The following is a 15,902-nucleotide window of genomic DNA, read 5'->3' as shown; positions in this document are numbered from 1 at the left end:
GCTAGACTATTTGATTTAGGATGGTATATTGTTCAAGGGCAGTCAATTGTGCATTCCAAGGAGTTCCATGAGGGAAAATTTGATTAAGGAGAAACATAGTGGGGGGATAGTAGGACATTTTGGTTGAGATAAGACCATTGCCATTCTCAAAGAACATTATTTTTGGCCTCAAATGTCATAGGATGTGAAGAAGTTTGTACAAAATTGCCAGGTTTGTCAAGTGGCCAAGGGATTTAGTCACAATACTGGACTATATCAACCATTGCCTGTTCCATCAAAGCCATGGGATGACATAAGTATGGATTTTGTTCTTGGACTGCCGAGGACACAAAATGGTAATGACTCAATATTTGTGGTGGTTGATAGGTTCTCCAAAATGATACATTTCAATCCATGCCACAAAACTCATGATGTTGTCCATATTGCAGACTTATTTTTCAGAGAGGTGGTAAGACTATAGGGTCTCCCAACGAGTATAGTTTTTGATAGAGATACTAAATTTGTGGGATATTTCTCGAGAACATTGTGGAAGAAGTTGAGAATAGACTTGAAGTTTAGTTCTACACATCACCCATAGACTGATGGACAGACTGAAGTGGTAAATAGAAGTCTGGGAAATTTACTAAGATGTTTAGTTGGGGATAAGCCCAAGAGGTGGGATTTGATTCTACCACAAGCAAAGTTTGCTTACAATAACTCTATAAATAGGAGTACTGGTAGATCACCATTCCAAATTGTATATGGAAGTAGCCCAAGAACTGCACCGGAATTGAGGAAGATAGAGCAAGGGGAGAGGACAAGTGCTAAAGCTGAAGAATTTGCTGAACATATCAAGCGTCTACATGAGGAGGTCTAGACACACATTACCAAGATGAACTGATAGTATAAAGCTAGGGCTGATCAAAGGAGAAGACATAAGGAATTCCAAGTAGGGGATCTAGTCATGGTACACTTAAGTAAAGAAAGATTTCCAACCGGTACTTACAACAAGTTGAAGATGAATAAATTTGGCCCCTGCAAAATTTTGAAGAAACTTGACTCAGGAAATGCATATGAAGTGGAGTTGCAAGATGGAGTTCAAATTTCTCCTATTTTCAACATTGCAGACTTAACAGAGTATCATGATGATGGTGTAGATGAGGAGCTAATGTTAGAGCCATGTCCAATTCCTACTTCTAAGAAGGAGGAGATAGAGGAGATTTTGGATAGTCGTGTGGGTAGGAGTACTAGAAATAGGCAGTATGAAGAGTATCTGGTCAAGTGGAAAGGACGACTAATAGAGGACTCAACTTGGAAATCAGCAGCTGAGGTTTCCCATTTGGGATTTCCTCTACCATTCATAAAGTGACAGGGTCACTTTTCAATCTACCTTGGGTGTCTGATGCAGGAGCATCTAGAGGTATAAGGGCAATCCTGTGTCATCCAAAAAAATGTACTTAGACTTAGTTTTTGTTTCATGTGTTTTCATTTCTGGATAAAGGTTCCAACTCTCACAGTTCCACTATTAGTGTTCTAGGATCGAGTATTTGAGCACCTTGGGATATGTGTAAATGCCAAAAAAATAGGAGTATGTAATTGAGCCATAATTTTGGTAAATTAGAGGGTGTAAATTGGCTGGATGAATGTAATTGTAATTTAGAGCATTTTAGAAAAAGAATCAGGTCAAAAGGCCCCACAGTTTGAAAATTATCACAGTTTTTCAATTTTTTGAGACCTCCTAAGAATGCTTCAAAGTTAGTTTAAGGGCACTAAATAACCTTAAATAGGGCCAAAAATGGGGGATGAGCAAAGTTGGTCCATAGGGATATAGAGCACTTTGAGAGCTTTCCAAAAATGTAAACGGTACGTCAATCAAAGCTACGGTCCAAAAGTTATGCCTCCTAAAAGTTTGGTTACCATTTCTGGATTCTTCTAATTTTGCGCCAACTTCTAACGCAGCTTCTGGAGCCTTCTATTTAGTTGATGGATGCCAACTAGCACTTTCTAGAATGTATTCCTAATCCTTAACCCTTTGGGGTCTATTTAAGAACAATTCTGGCATTGTAAAAGGCAGTTCGGAGTGGAGTTTGAGAGGAGGTACTAGGAGAAGCAATTATCTCCAAATTTATGCTATTGTAAGCCGTTAGGGCATGTTTTGAAGTCTATTTTCTCTGTATTGAATGTATTAGCATATTTACATAGTTAATAAAGTTTTCCCCTTTCTTGTTGTGTCCATTTTGTTATTTGGCTTGACCGCATCAAATAGTGCCTTCTTCATTATATATTCTACATTCTTGTGTGATGCGTTTTCTAAGGTTGCTTGATGAGCTTGTTTTGTGATCTCATCATATGTACCAAATCTATACTTTACTTTATCTCTATCTAAATTCAACAATAAATTAATATAACCAACTATTGTATCATCATTTAGCTCATAGCTGAAGGGATCAAGAAATGTTTGCTGAGGTTCCACTACTTGAATATTAGTATGATATGTATCAACCAAAATACAAATGTCTTCCTTAAATCTATCCACAATTGCAGGTGCAATTCTAAATCTTTGTTTCATTTCATTTTGAAATATCAACATTATTAGGTTGCCACTGTCCAATATCTTGTCTATAGGATGCCTTCTAGATACCTCTCTAATATTCTCCATTGTACATCTATCACTACTCATTATGTCTATGACTGATAAGTAAGAAAATATTTTATGTACATGAAAGAATATGTGATTGATTAATAAGTGAAATCTAAACACACCATTCTCTATCCTCTTTATCTTTTCTAGGTTCTCTAAGAGTTGCATTCTTAGTATTTCTCTAAGATTCACTTGTTCTTTCTCTATACATATCTTATATGATGCATAGATGAATCCTGCTAAAAGTTCATCAATCTTAGAACTTGCACAAATAGAATAGACAATAATTCTACTTAGAAATTTCACATCATTTTTCTTGATGGTGCTGATAACCATAGCCTTTCCATTATACACTACTTTAGTATAACTTTCAACTTTCTTCTTGACCATTTTATCACCTATAGGTACACTACCTTGTTTACTAAAACCAATTAGCTCATGAATAAGGTCGGTAGAAATATCAACTACATTATCATATATCCATAATTTACCATCATGTATTGTACTCAATATGATTTGTGTCCTTTCATCTATGTCTAACTCCTAGTAGAAGTGATACTTAAAAAAGTCTAATTCCCTTAGATGTCCAAATCCAAGCTTCACAGTCATGTTGTGGTTGAAAACCAATTCCATATCTTTGTTCATGAATTCACTACTAATTGACTCAAACTTGCTATTCAAATAACTTCCTACAACTTCAAGATAAACTATGTTGTTAGGAGTGATAAATAATGTTGCGTTAGGGTTTCCTTTAGTAGGTTTTATGAAAAAAATCTTTAACTTAGGTCTATCCTATCTCTCAACATTGTGCACTACTGACATATCTGTGATTCTATCAATTATGAACTTTTACCAAACAAATTTATGGAAAAATGATAAAATGCCTCTTTTCAAAAAGAGCGTTTGCTTCAAAATCGCTCTGACAAGTTGCTTTTGAATGCTCTTCACTTTAGATGTGTTCATAATGAAGTGATAATCAATTCTATACTCCATTTATTCCTTCAACTTGAAGTTTCATTAATTGTGTACTTTGCAAATACAAAAACGTTGTCAATTACATTCTATAATCAAATAGCTATTCAAGATCATCTATTCGATCTTTATATGTCACCCAAGGTTTACTATAGGTTCCTTTGATCATGATAAAACTCTGCTAAACTTTGCATCACACAATTCTCTGCAAAAACATACTTTTCATCTTTTGTTATAAAATTAAGCTTTAATGTAATAAAAGTAACTTTGAATTCCTTCATAACTTTTTTAGATGAGCTCCAACTTATAAGAGAGCTTAGGTACCATCTAAACATAACTGGATACACCTTTTCCCAACTTCTCTACCTCTAATTTGGTCTCTGAATGAAATTATCAAATTCTGATGCTCTGAACAAGCTTAATTCCACTTAATTGGATAAAACTTAACAACTAACTTCGATCTTCCTATCTCATCATCATCTAACTTTTCCTTTAAGATATATACTTCTTTCACTAATGTTTTATTAAGTTCTTCTCAAAGTTCACTAATAATGTTTCGGTATTCCTCATTGTCTTCATTAGTTTAGGAGTTCCTTTCCTAGTTCCTTCTATCATTTCTAATTTTCTTTCTATCATTCATTATTTTCCCAAAGTTTCTTCCATTTTTTCTTCTATCTCTGAAGTTTTTGTCCATTCTATAGTACTTCACCGTGTGTCCAAAGTTGTTGTGTAACTGACATATAAGTACTCTGCTTCTAGGATTCTACTAATCATCAGGTACATGACAATTTTGAGCAATGTGTCCTAAGTTGTTATAACACATCATCTATCTTCTATCTTCATAAGATCTTCCTTCTCTCAATGTCCTTTCGTTAGATCTTCTTCTATCTATAGGTTTAGTGGGTAAAAGCACAGATCTATGTCACTATTTAAGATATCAAAACCTATTTTGGTCAAATCTCATTTCTTTATCAAAACTCAATTTTTTTCAAAAACTAAAAATACCCTTTTATAGATCATAGATTCAATATCATCATTATATAAATTTTTGAGTATTTTGATTAGTTATAATAGGTTATAATTTCAAAGTATTATAAGTTGATATTTCAACATTTCAGAAGATGCTCCCTCAAAAAAGGAAAAAAATAGTAAATCATATCAAAAGAATTTAAAAATCATATTTATCTCTAGAGAAGGGAATCCTCTTCATGGATATGTAATTTTTTTTTCAAGAAGGTATAGATTTGATAGGTAAGTTTTGATGGGAGGAAAAAAATGTTGGATTCTGATAAGGTCAAACTTGAGTACTTATAACAAAGAAAATATACATGAATTTTTTTTTAAAAAAATTAAAAATTAAAAATTATATATATATACATATATATATACATATACATATAAATATATATATACATATACATATAAATATATATATATACATATACATCTATATATACATATGTATATATATATATATACATATGTATATATATATATACATATGTATATATATATATGTATATATATATACATATATACATATGTATATATATATATATATATATATATATATGTATATATATATATATATATATATATATATATTCCCCCCTAGCTATACATATCCTCTATATATGATATTTTAAATCAGAACAAAAAAAGGTGATTTGCATATACTTGTTTGATGAGAACTACACCTTATATTTTTTACAGCTAAAAGAGGGACTTCAAAATAAAATAAAATGAATAAATTATTACTCAAAAAAATTATAAAAATTATAGGCATAAAATTCATCCAATTCTACACATTTCATCAGTTTACATTATCTTCATATTCTAAACACAAATACCACTTTTTTCTCATTAATGTTGAACTATTGTATTATGATATCCAATTTTTTTATGAAAGGTGACACATGTTTGTGCTTTTACCCTAGTATTTCTAGACATTCTACTATTTCTTCCATCATTATCATACTTAGGTTTCCTGTAATCAATACATCATGACCCATACCATGACAATTATGAAAATAAAAGTCCTTAACATGATTAAATGACTTATTTGTATAATCTCTTTTCATATGACCTATTTCATTACATAATGTTGGAAATCTAATTGAAAAGATCATTGTTGAGGATCAAAGAGGGAGATCATTGTTAAAAGAATGTTTTGAATTATTTTTTTGTCATTGATGTCAAACCTGCTACTTGTAGGAATGACACTTGTTTATAAGATCCAAGTACTATCACTTAGTTGATTGATGAAGAAGATTTAATCAACAAGATGTAACAAGAGCACCTAAGGGAAAGGTTGAGTTATGATGTTGTAATGGAGTGCAAGGATCAGTTAAGGCAATGGTTAAATGATGTATTGATAACATATTCAAAGATACAAAAGTTGGTCACACTTAGAAATATTGATGGAAGAAGTTGTAACAAGGTTGACTGCAAAGCTTAAACTAAGTTCATTAGTGGGTGCCAAGAAAGCTTGTTGAACTCGAACAAATTCTCAGTTGGAGATGAGGAAAAGGAAAAATTTAGTGTGTGCCAAGTGAAGTTCAAGTGCTAAGCAAAGTATTAGGTGCTGAGCATCAGAAAATCTTAGTTGGTGTCGAGTGAACTTTAGGTGCCAAGCATCAGTTAAAACAAAGTTGATGTCAAGTAACTCAGTATATGTCAAACACCAGTATTTCAATAGTACCAAGTTGTTGCATTATTTAAAAAATTGAAGATTTTTCAAATATGAGCTGACATAGTTGTTATCTTTAATTTTGTGAACTAGTTGGAGGATAAGGATGATGAGATGGTGGCATAGAATTTTATGTAAACCATTTTTGGAAAAATTCAAAAGGAGTATTCAAGAAGTTTCTAGAGGAAACAAAATATGGGTTAGATACAATGAATCCTACCTAATCCATACAAATTGAAATCAAAGGATGGAAGAATTGAGTAGGAAAGGAAGTTCCAATCTTCTATTTAAGGAGTCATAGACCAAGAAGCAAATGTTGTTGCTACTGCTAAGTGCCAAGTTGCAAAGTGGTTTGAAGGGTGTCAAGGAGAAGACATCTAGGAGAAGGAAGAATAGAGCACAGAGCCTCTACTTTTGCAAGTGGTCAAGGAGAGATGATTTTATTGGTACATTGAGTATGGAGACTCAAGGAGACAAAGCTTGAAAGGAGGGCAAGCTAACAGAGTTGTAGAGATTGAAGACTAGGGAATGTGAAGAGTTGAAGAGTGATATGAGATATGCAAGTTAAGTTGTATGCTATAATCAGGTCAAAATCACTAATTTTTACTCTCTAGCAATTGTATTAGTTATGATAGAATGAAAATCATATGGACTTAGGTTGGCTTAATAGCCATATGTAAATCCTTTAACAACGTGGCATTCCAAGCGAATGTTCTTAAGTCCTCTAACCAGGCCCACTTCTAATAGGGTGGATAAATCCTCTGACAAGGTCACATTTAATAGTGTGTTGTAAGCCTTTAATAAGGTAGGCCCTTCATAGGGCATCACTTTAGAAGAGTGATAATTGAATAGCATGTTACTGGTGGTTTTTCCCAAATTGGGTTTCCACATAAATCACTGTGTTATATGTTGATCCTTTATGTGTTATGCTTGCATGTTGATTTATAGTAACTTGCTGAATGATGAATGTGTGGTTGAATGGATTTAATACACTAGGTAAAAAGTTTGAGTAGGAAATTTGGACCTTGAATTACTGATTCACCCCCCCTCTTAGTTATTCTAAAGTGTTTCTAACAATTGGTATTAGAGCCATCTGCTGATTTATTTTCAAGGTACTAGAAGCAGGAAGATCAAGATGTCCATGAGAGAAGTTCCCAAGGTCAACAAAGATAACTTTTCTACATGGTAGAGTCTGATGAAATTACACCTTGGATCAATAGGTGAGTGACTATGCACAAATATCAATTGGAATAGAACATGCAAATCCAGTTGGACCTCTTACTATAGATGATTTGAGCAAAAGGAAGGAGCACAATCAAGTAGTGCTGGAAATTACCTCTGCACTCAGCTATGTAGAATATGATGACATTAAAGATTGTGACACTGCATTCAAGATGTGGAAAGCCCCAATAGATATCTTTGGATGAAATCAAAATGTCTAGAATGAAAGAAGTGGTAAGTGCAATAAGAAGTCTAGGTTGTTAATTGGAAGAAGAAACTATCAACAAGAAATGCTTGAGAACTCTACTCCCCATCTATGCTATTAGAGTTCCAACCATCCAAGAGCTAAGGTGTGTACAAGGAAATAGACTAACCTTAGAAGGTATAGTGGGAAGACTTATTGCATTTGAATTGTCCAACTTTGATAACTAAAGACCTGAGAACTTTGAATTTGATTTCAAGGCCAAGATGACAATAACAGACACTGAGGATGAGACATTAAAAAAGAAGAGAAGAAAAGGAAAACATGCATCCAGTGATAGCACCACAGATGAGGAAGATGTGGAATAGTTAGAAGCACTACTGGCTAGAAGATTCCATAGAGGCAAAGGTAAACTCAAAGGTAAGCTCCCTATTATATGTTTCAATTGTAATGAAGTGGGTCATATTGTTGCAAGGTGTACACAGAAGAAGAACTACAAAGAAAGAAACAAGTATAAGAACAAAAGAGAAGATGATAGCAGAGACTACAAGGACAAAGAAAAAAGATGCTACATTGTTGAAGAAGATTCTAATGAGAATGATGATGAAGTAGTCTATGTGACCATGAAGGGTGAATCAAATCAAGATGAAGATGAAGCAATAACATTGGTTACCTATGTGAACATGAATGAAAAATGGATCATAGACAGTGTGGTTGCTCACATGACATGACAAGAGATAAAATTAAGTTCAAGCCTTTACTCTATATGATAGAAATAGTGTTAGATTTGGTAATGATGCTCCATGTTAAATCAAAGGAAAAAGCTCTATTAAACTTAGAGAGAAAATTTCATGTGATAATGTATACTATGTTGAAGGATTGAACTACAACTTGTTAAGTGTATCACAGTTAGGCAATGTAAGTTGCAAAGTAGAGTTTGAAAACAAAACTGCCAAGATCTATGACACTAATGAAAATTTGATAGGAAAAGGTGAACAAACTGTAGGAGTAATCTGTTTTACCTAGATATGGAAGATGCAACTTGTCTTGTTATTAGACTTGATGATGTATGGTTATGGCATAAAAGATTGTGTCATGCTAACTTTGATAATCTAATTTGCATCAGCAAAAAGAAGAAGGATAGAGGGTTGCCTAAACTGAAGAAACTTGAAAACACAATGTGCAAACAATGTCAGCTAGGGAAAATGACTAAGTCTAGTTTCAGAAGCAAAACATAGACTTTCAAAGAAGTACTAGAGTTAGTCCATACATAATTATGTGGTCCAATAGAAGTACAAAGTTACCTAGGAGATAGATACACAATGCTATTTGTGGATGACTATTCAAGGATGATGACTATTATGTTCTTGAAGCAAAAATCTGAAGTATTTCAAATGTTCAAGTGGTATTTGGCCAAAGTTGAGAAAGAAATAGGTAAGAGTCTAAAGTGCGTAAGATTAGATAGAGGAGGTGAGTTTACATCAAAGGAGTTTGAGATATTCTACAATTATAAAGGTATCAAAAGGAAAACATCAACACCAAGAACTCCACCTCAGAATGATATTGCTGAAAGAAGGAATAGATCAGTAATAGACTATGCAAGAACCTTGATGATGGAAAAAAATGTTGCTCTAAAGTACAAGAGAGAAGCTGTAAGCACTGTTGCTTACACTCTGAATAGAGTCCAAGTAAAGAAAGGTACAAATGCAACACCTTTTGAATTGTGGTATGGTGACTCACCTAATGTTAAACATTTCAAAGTCTTTGGTTGTAACTGCTATATTCTTAAAGATACTAGAAGTGACAAGTTTGATGCAAAAAGTGATGAAGGCATATCCTTTGGATACTCCACTAGAATCAAAGCATATAAGTGTTTGAATAGTAACACTAACAAAATTGTTATGAGAGTGCAAATATAAATTTTGATGAGCATGTAAATGTTCAGGTTGATGAAACTAAGCAATTAGAGGATTATAGATCCTTTATATACTTCTATGAAGGAATGACTATTGAAGATAATCCTTCAAATAAAGTTGAGAATCAATAACAAATTTTAGTATTAGCCAAGTCATAGCTAGTGAATGCTAAGCTACATTCAGAAGCTAAGTTGTAGAATGTAGAAAATGGACAATCTAACTCTAAAATCAGTGCACATCAGAGAAATAATGAAGTGTCAGATGAAGAAGAACAAAATGACTCTAAAGTTGAAAGAGCAAACATGGAAAGAAAGAAAGAACCAAGGTTAGCCAAGTATGTAAGAAGACATCACCCTATAGATCAAATCATTGGTGACAAGGATACCAGACCAATGATAAGGAATAGAATTAGAAATGAATCATGTCTACTTAGCAAGGTTGAACCTAAAATAGTAAAGGATGCACTACAAGATGATGACTGGTATAAAGCTATGGAAGAGGAGATAGATCAGATTAAGAACAAAACCTAGACCCTAGTTCCTAGACCAGCTGATAAGAATGTAATTGGTACCAAATGGGTGTTTAGGAACAAACTCAATGAGAATGGTGAGATAACAAGAAACAAGGCCAAATTAATTTTCAAAAGCTATACACAAGAAGAAGGACTAGATTATGTCAAATTATTTGCCCCTGTTGCAAGAATGGAAGGAGTAAGAACACTACTTGCATATGTTGTATACAAAGGTTTCAAAGTCTACCAAATGGATGTGAAATCTACTTTTCTAAATGGTATACTAGAAGAGGAACTCTACATAGAACAACTAGAGGGATTTGTTGATGACAAGAATAAGGACATGGTTTGCAAACTGCACAAGACACTTTATGGATTGAAGCAAGCACCTAGAGCATGGTATGAGAGACTACACAAATATCTTATGAAGATAAGATTTGAGAGAAAAGATGGCAAAATCAACTTGTACATCAAAGTTGAAAAAGGTAAAGACATTTTGATACCAAAAATCTTTGTTGATGATATAATATTTGGAGGAAAAGATGTTCTATGCAAAGATTTTGCTGATCAAATGAAATATGAGTTTGAGATGTCAATGTTTGGAAAAATCAAGTTCTTTTTTGGATTACAAATACATCAATTGAATAATGGCATATTTGTGACCCAATCCAAATACATCAAGGAGATACTCAAGGCATTTGGATTAGAAGAGTCAAAACCAATTGGCACACCAATGGCAACAAGACATGAGTTATCCAAGAATGATGAATCAATTGAAGTGAATCAGACAATGTATAGATCAATGATTGGAAAGTTATAGCATGTTGTACATAGTAGGCCAAACATTTCATTAGCTATTGGAATAGTGGCAAGATTCTCTGCAAATCCAAGAGAAAATTACCTGATGGCAGTAAAGAGAATACTAAGGTATCTAAAAGGAATTGATGACTTTGGTTTGTATTACAAGAGAAGTGAAAAGTTTGAGCTAAAAGCCTACACTAATGTAGATTAGGGAGGTAAAATTGATGATAGAAAAAGCACTAGTGGAGGAGCACTTTTCTTGGGAAAAAGATTGATTACATGGATCAGCAAAAAGGAAAGTTGTACCTCACAGTCTACTGCTGAAGTTGAATATGTTGTAGTTTCTATAAATTGCACCAATATTGTATGGATCAAACATTTGTTGCAAAGTATGAGGGAAGAGGTAAATGAGGCTGTGATACTTCATTGTGGTAATACAAGTGCTATCAACATATCAAAAAACCCTGTAATGCATGCTAAAACCAAGCATATTGCAATCAAGTATCACTATGTAAGAGAATTGGTGGAAGATAAACAAGTGAAGATGGAATATGTTAGCTCAAAAGAATAAATTGTTGACATCTTCACAAAAGCACTACCTAAAGATGCTTTTGAGTATCTTAGAGGTAAGTTAGGGGTGATACCCCTAGCCAAGGATACTTAAGAATAAGCAAGACTCCCATGCATCAAATGAGCTGATTGTTGAAGATTTTACACATTGATGTAGAGGATACCTACTTTAGGATTCATGCCTAAAGTAATTAAACTACTGAAGTTCCAAATCAGTCACAAGAAAGGTGATAGAGTGAGAAATTGAAAGATCCTACAAATGCTACATTTTCATATTAAGATGTTGAAATAGTATGTCTTTGGCATTGTTGTCAAAAAGGGAGATTATAGTAGAAAACTGATCAACAACATTTGATCAAAAGTATGAAAAAATGCAAAAAATGATCAAATTTAGAGAAAGAGGGAGATTGTCAAATCCAAAGGAAGAAAAAGAGAAGAAGAAGTTGATCAGAACAGAGAATAGGAGAAGAAGAACAATGCATATAGAGGGAGAAAATGCAAGAAGGGTAGAAAGGAAAGAGAAAGGATACAACGACTAAGAGGGAGATGTGAGAACTAATGGTACCATAATTTTCTTTTTGGTATTTGACTTACTATTCTAACTTAGTTAGCTTGTGGTTGAATAGTTTAGGTTGATGGTTGATTAGTTTGGTTTGCCATCAATGCCAAGGAGGGAGATTGTTGGAAATTTGATTGAAAAGATCATTGTTGAGGATCAAAGAGGGAGATTATTGTTAAAAGAATATTTTCAATCATTGTTTTGTGATTGGTGTCAAACCTGCTACTTGTAGGAATGACACTTGCTTATAAGATCCAAGTACTATCACTTAGTTGATTGATGAAGAGGATTTAATCAATAAGATGTAACAAGAGAACCTAAGGGAAAGGTTGAGTTATGATGTTGTAATGGAGTGCAAGGATTAGTTAAGACAATGGTTAAATGATGTATTGATAACATATTCAAAGATAAAGAGGTTGGTCACACTTAGAAATATTGGGGTAAGAAGTTGTAACAAGGTTGACCTCAAAGCTTAAACTAAGTTCATTAGTGGGTGCCAAACAAGCTAGTTGAAGTCAAGAAAATTCTCAGTTGGAGACGAGGAAAAGGAAAAATCTAGTGTGTGCCAAGTGATCTTTCAAGTGTTGAGTGAAGTTCAAGTGTTGAGCAAAGTATCAAGTTCCGAGCACCAAAAAATTTTAGTTGGTGCCAAGAGAACTTTAGGTGTCAAGCATTAGTAAAAATGTAGTTGATGCCGAGTAACTCAGTATCTGCCAAACACCAGTATTTCAATAGTGCCGAGTTGCTGCATTATTTAAAAAATTGAAGATTTGCCAAATCTGAGCCAACATAGTTGTTATCTTGAATTTTGTGAACTAGTTGGAGGATAAGGATGATGAGTTGGTGGCACAAAATTCTATGTAAACTATTTTTGGGCAAATTCAAAAGGATTATTCAAGAATTTTCTAGAAGAAACAAAATATGGGTTAGATACAATGAATCCTACCTAATCCATATGAATTGAAATCAAAGGATGGAAGAATCGAGTGGGAAAGGAAGTTCCAAACTTTTATTTAAGGAGTCAAACATTAAGAAGCAAATGTTGCTACTGCTGTTGAGTGCCAAGTTGTAAAGTGGTTTGAAGGGTGTCAAGGAGAAGACATCTAGGAGAAGGAAGAACAAAGCACATAGCCTCTGCTTTTGCAAGTGGTCAAGGAGAGATGATTGCATTGGTACATTGAGCATGGAGACTCAAGGAGACAAAGCTTGAAAGGAGGGTAAGATGATAGGGTTGCAGAGATTGAAGAATAGGCAATGTGAAGAGCTAAAGAGTGATCTAAGATTTGTAAGTTAAGTTGTATGTTGTAATCAGGTCAAAATCCCTAATTGTTACTCTCTAGCAATTTAATTAGGTAGGATAGAAGGAATATCATATGGACTTAGGTTGGCCTAATAGCCATATGTAAATCTTTTAATAGGGAGGCATTCCAAGTGAATGTTCTAAAGTCCTCTAACCAGGCCTACTTCTAACAGGGTGGATAAATCCTCTAACGAGGTCACATTTAACAATGTGTTGTAAGCTTTTAATAGGGTAGGCCTTTCATGGGGCATCACTTCAGAAGAGTGAGAATTGAGTAGCATGTTACTGGTGGTTTTTCCCAAATTAGGTTTCCACATAAATCACTATGTTATGTGTTGATCTTTTATGCGTTATGCTTGCATGTTGATTTATAGTAACTTGTTGAATAGGAATATAAAAGCTTGGATGAATGTATGGTCAAATGAGCTTACTACACTTGGTAAAAAGTTTGAGTAGGACATTTGGACCTTGAATAACTAATTCACCCCCCCTCTCAATTATTCTAAAGCATTTCTAACACATAAAAAGCACTTACCTCTAAATTCGTACCTAGTTGCCTTAGGAGTCTCCTCATGCTTTTTTTCATCCAAGATTTCAAATTCCTTGTTTTGCTCAACTTCTTTAGGTTTTTTAGAAGATTGACTAGATTCAATATTTTCATCAAATTCTTTTTTTTTTCTTTCACATCTGATCTAAACTAAGATTTCTTCATAAACATATTAATTAGATAACGAAGACTAGTCTTATCATAAGTAGGTCTCTATATTTACATTGAATCATTAAAATTTTCTCTACTAGAATAAAGCTTCTCAATTTTTTGCTTTCACTGTGTTAGTTCACCTTTTCACAATAGTATTGTATTAATAGACTTCTTCATGATCTTCTTTCAAGTTTTCAAACTTAGATGTTTTATTTGCTAGAGTTGCTCTCAGATCTACATTTTTAGTCTTCAAATAAGATTCAACTGTTGGAAATATAGATGGAGTAACTGAGAGGGGGGCTAAATCAGTTACCACATAAATATTTTAGGTCCCTTTGATATTAACATTAAAATTGATTTTTTCTATCATTCGATAAACACATAGAAAATGATGTAACTCAGTAAAAGTATTGTGATTTACTTATTACTAGTCTTAAACATTGACAATGATTAACTTGAAAACATAAAAAAAAAACATGAACACATGAGACACCAGGATTTAACATGGAAACCCAATATGCGAAAAACCACCAAGTAACTAGTTATTGATTTTCACTCTTCTGAAGTGAGCCCTATTAGGAGCCAACCTAGTTAAAGGTTACAAAACACACTATTAGGTGTGACCTTGTTAGAGGATTTAATCACACTATTAGGAGTGGCCTTGCAAGAGGTCTTTAGAACAATTTAATGGAGTTGTCACCTAGTTAGAGGATTTACAATTGGCTTTTAGACCAACTATGTTAAGAGATTTTGAAATCACTGCTACAATGGTAAGAAAGTAACAATAAAATGACCTAAATGAGATGCAACTGAATTGCTGTTTACAAATCTCTATTTTGCTTCACATGACTAGATCCTTCCTGATCAAATATGACTTTGCTGCTCCTCAATGATATCTTACCATCCTTCAAGTTCTCTCACACTTTCCTTCTCAAAAAATCAATACACTTGCATACTCACTCATACTTTAGAATCTCAACTTGACCTTTCATTTATACCATTTAGATTATCAAGTCATCTTAATTACAATGACCAATAATCATTATTACAGTTGGCTAGAATCAATACTTGAAACAATTAAAATTCATTTCTTAAATCAACAAAATCCTTCATTAGTCAACCTTTCTCGGTAAACACTGATCCAAAAATGATTTCTTTTGTTAACCAATAGAAGCTTGGTTAATACTACGAACTTGTGAAAATCCTTTGGCAACTGAGTGAACTCAGTGAACACTAACTCTAACCAACTTTCCTTCTTTAACCAAGAGAACTTAGTTAACATTGCTTTTTGCCATAGTCTCCTTTAAAAGCCAAGTGAGCTCTGTATACATTGTCTATGTAGAGTAATCTCCAAGAATGCTCAGTAGACAAGGAAAATTGCCTTGTTGACCAAGTGAGCTCAGTAAGCACTGACTAATAACTCATATGAAATTTGTGTAACATCAAAGACAACACACAATTAGATAATTGTATCCAACAATCTCCCTCTTTGGCATTGATGACAACACAACATGTCATAGCACAATAAAATTTGAAAACAAGTCTTTCTCTGACAGAAAGTTTTTCCGTCTTAGATTTTACATCAAAAGCTTCTTTTCCAAATTTTTTTTAGAAAGATATGATAGTAAAATCTTCCTCTTTGACAAAACATGCCAAATGAGTATCAATGTACCTTGAGTATTGATTCATATGCAATGTTCTCTTGACTATGTTGCATCAACTAATAGATCTTCAACTTGGTTCCTATTGATGCATCACTACAACTTTATTTTAGTGAGCTTCAGATAGGGGAATGACCCCTAACTTACCTCTTAGATACAATAATGCATCCTTAGGTAATG

Source organism: Cupressus sempervirens, chromosome 3, assembly GCF_028749045.1.
Source record: "Cupressus sempervirens isolate cs-2001-9-10 chromosome 3, ASM2874904v1, whole genome shotgun sequence".
Classification (NCBI taxonomy): Eukaryota; Viridiplantae; Streptophyta; class Pinopsida; order Cupressales; family Cupressaceae; genus Cupressus; species Cupressus sempervirens.
The sequence above is the reverse complement of the archived record's forward strand: the minus strand, read 5'-3'. Positions refer to the sequence as shown.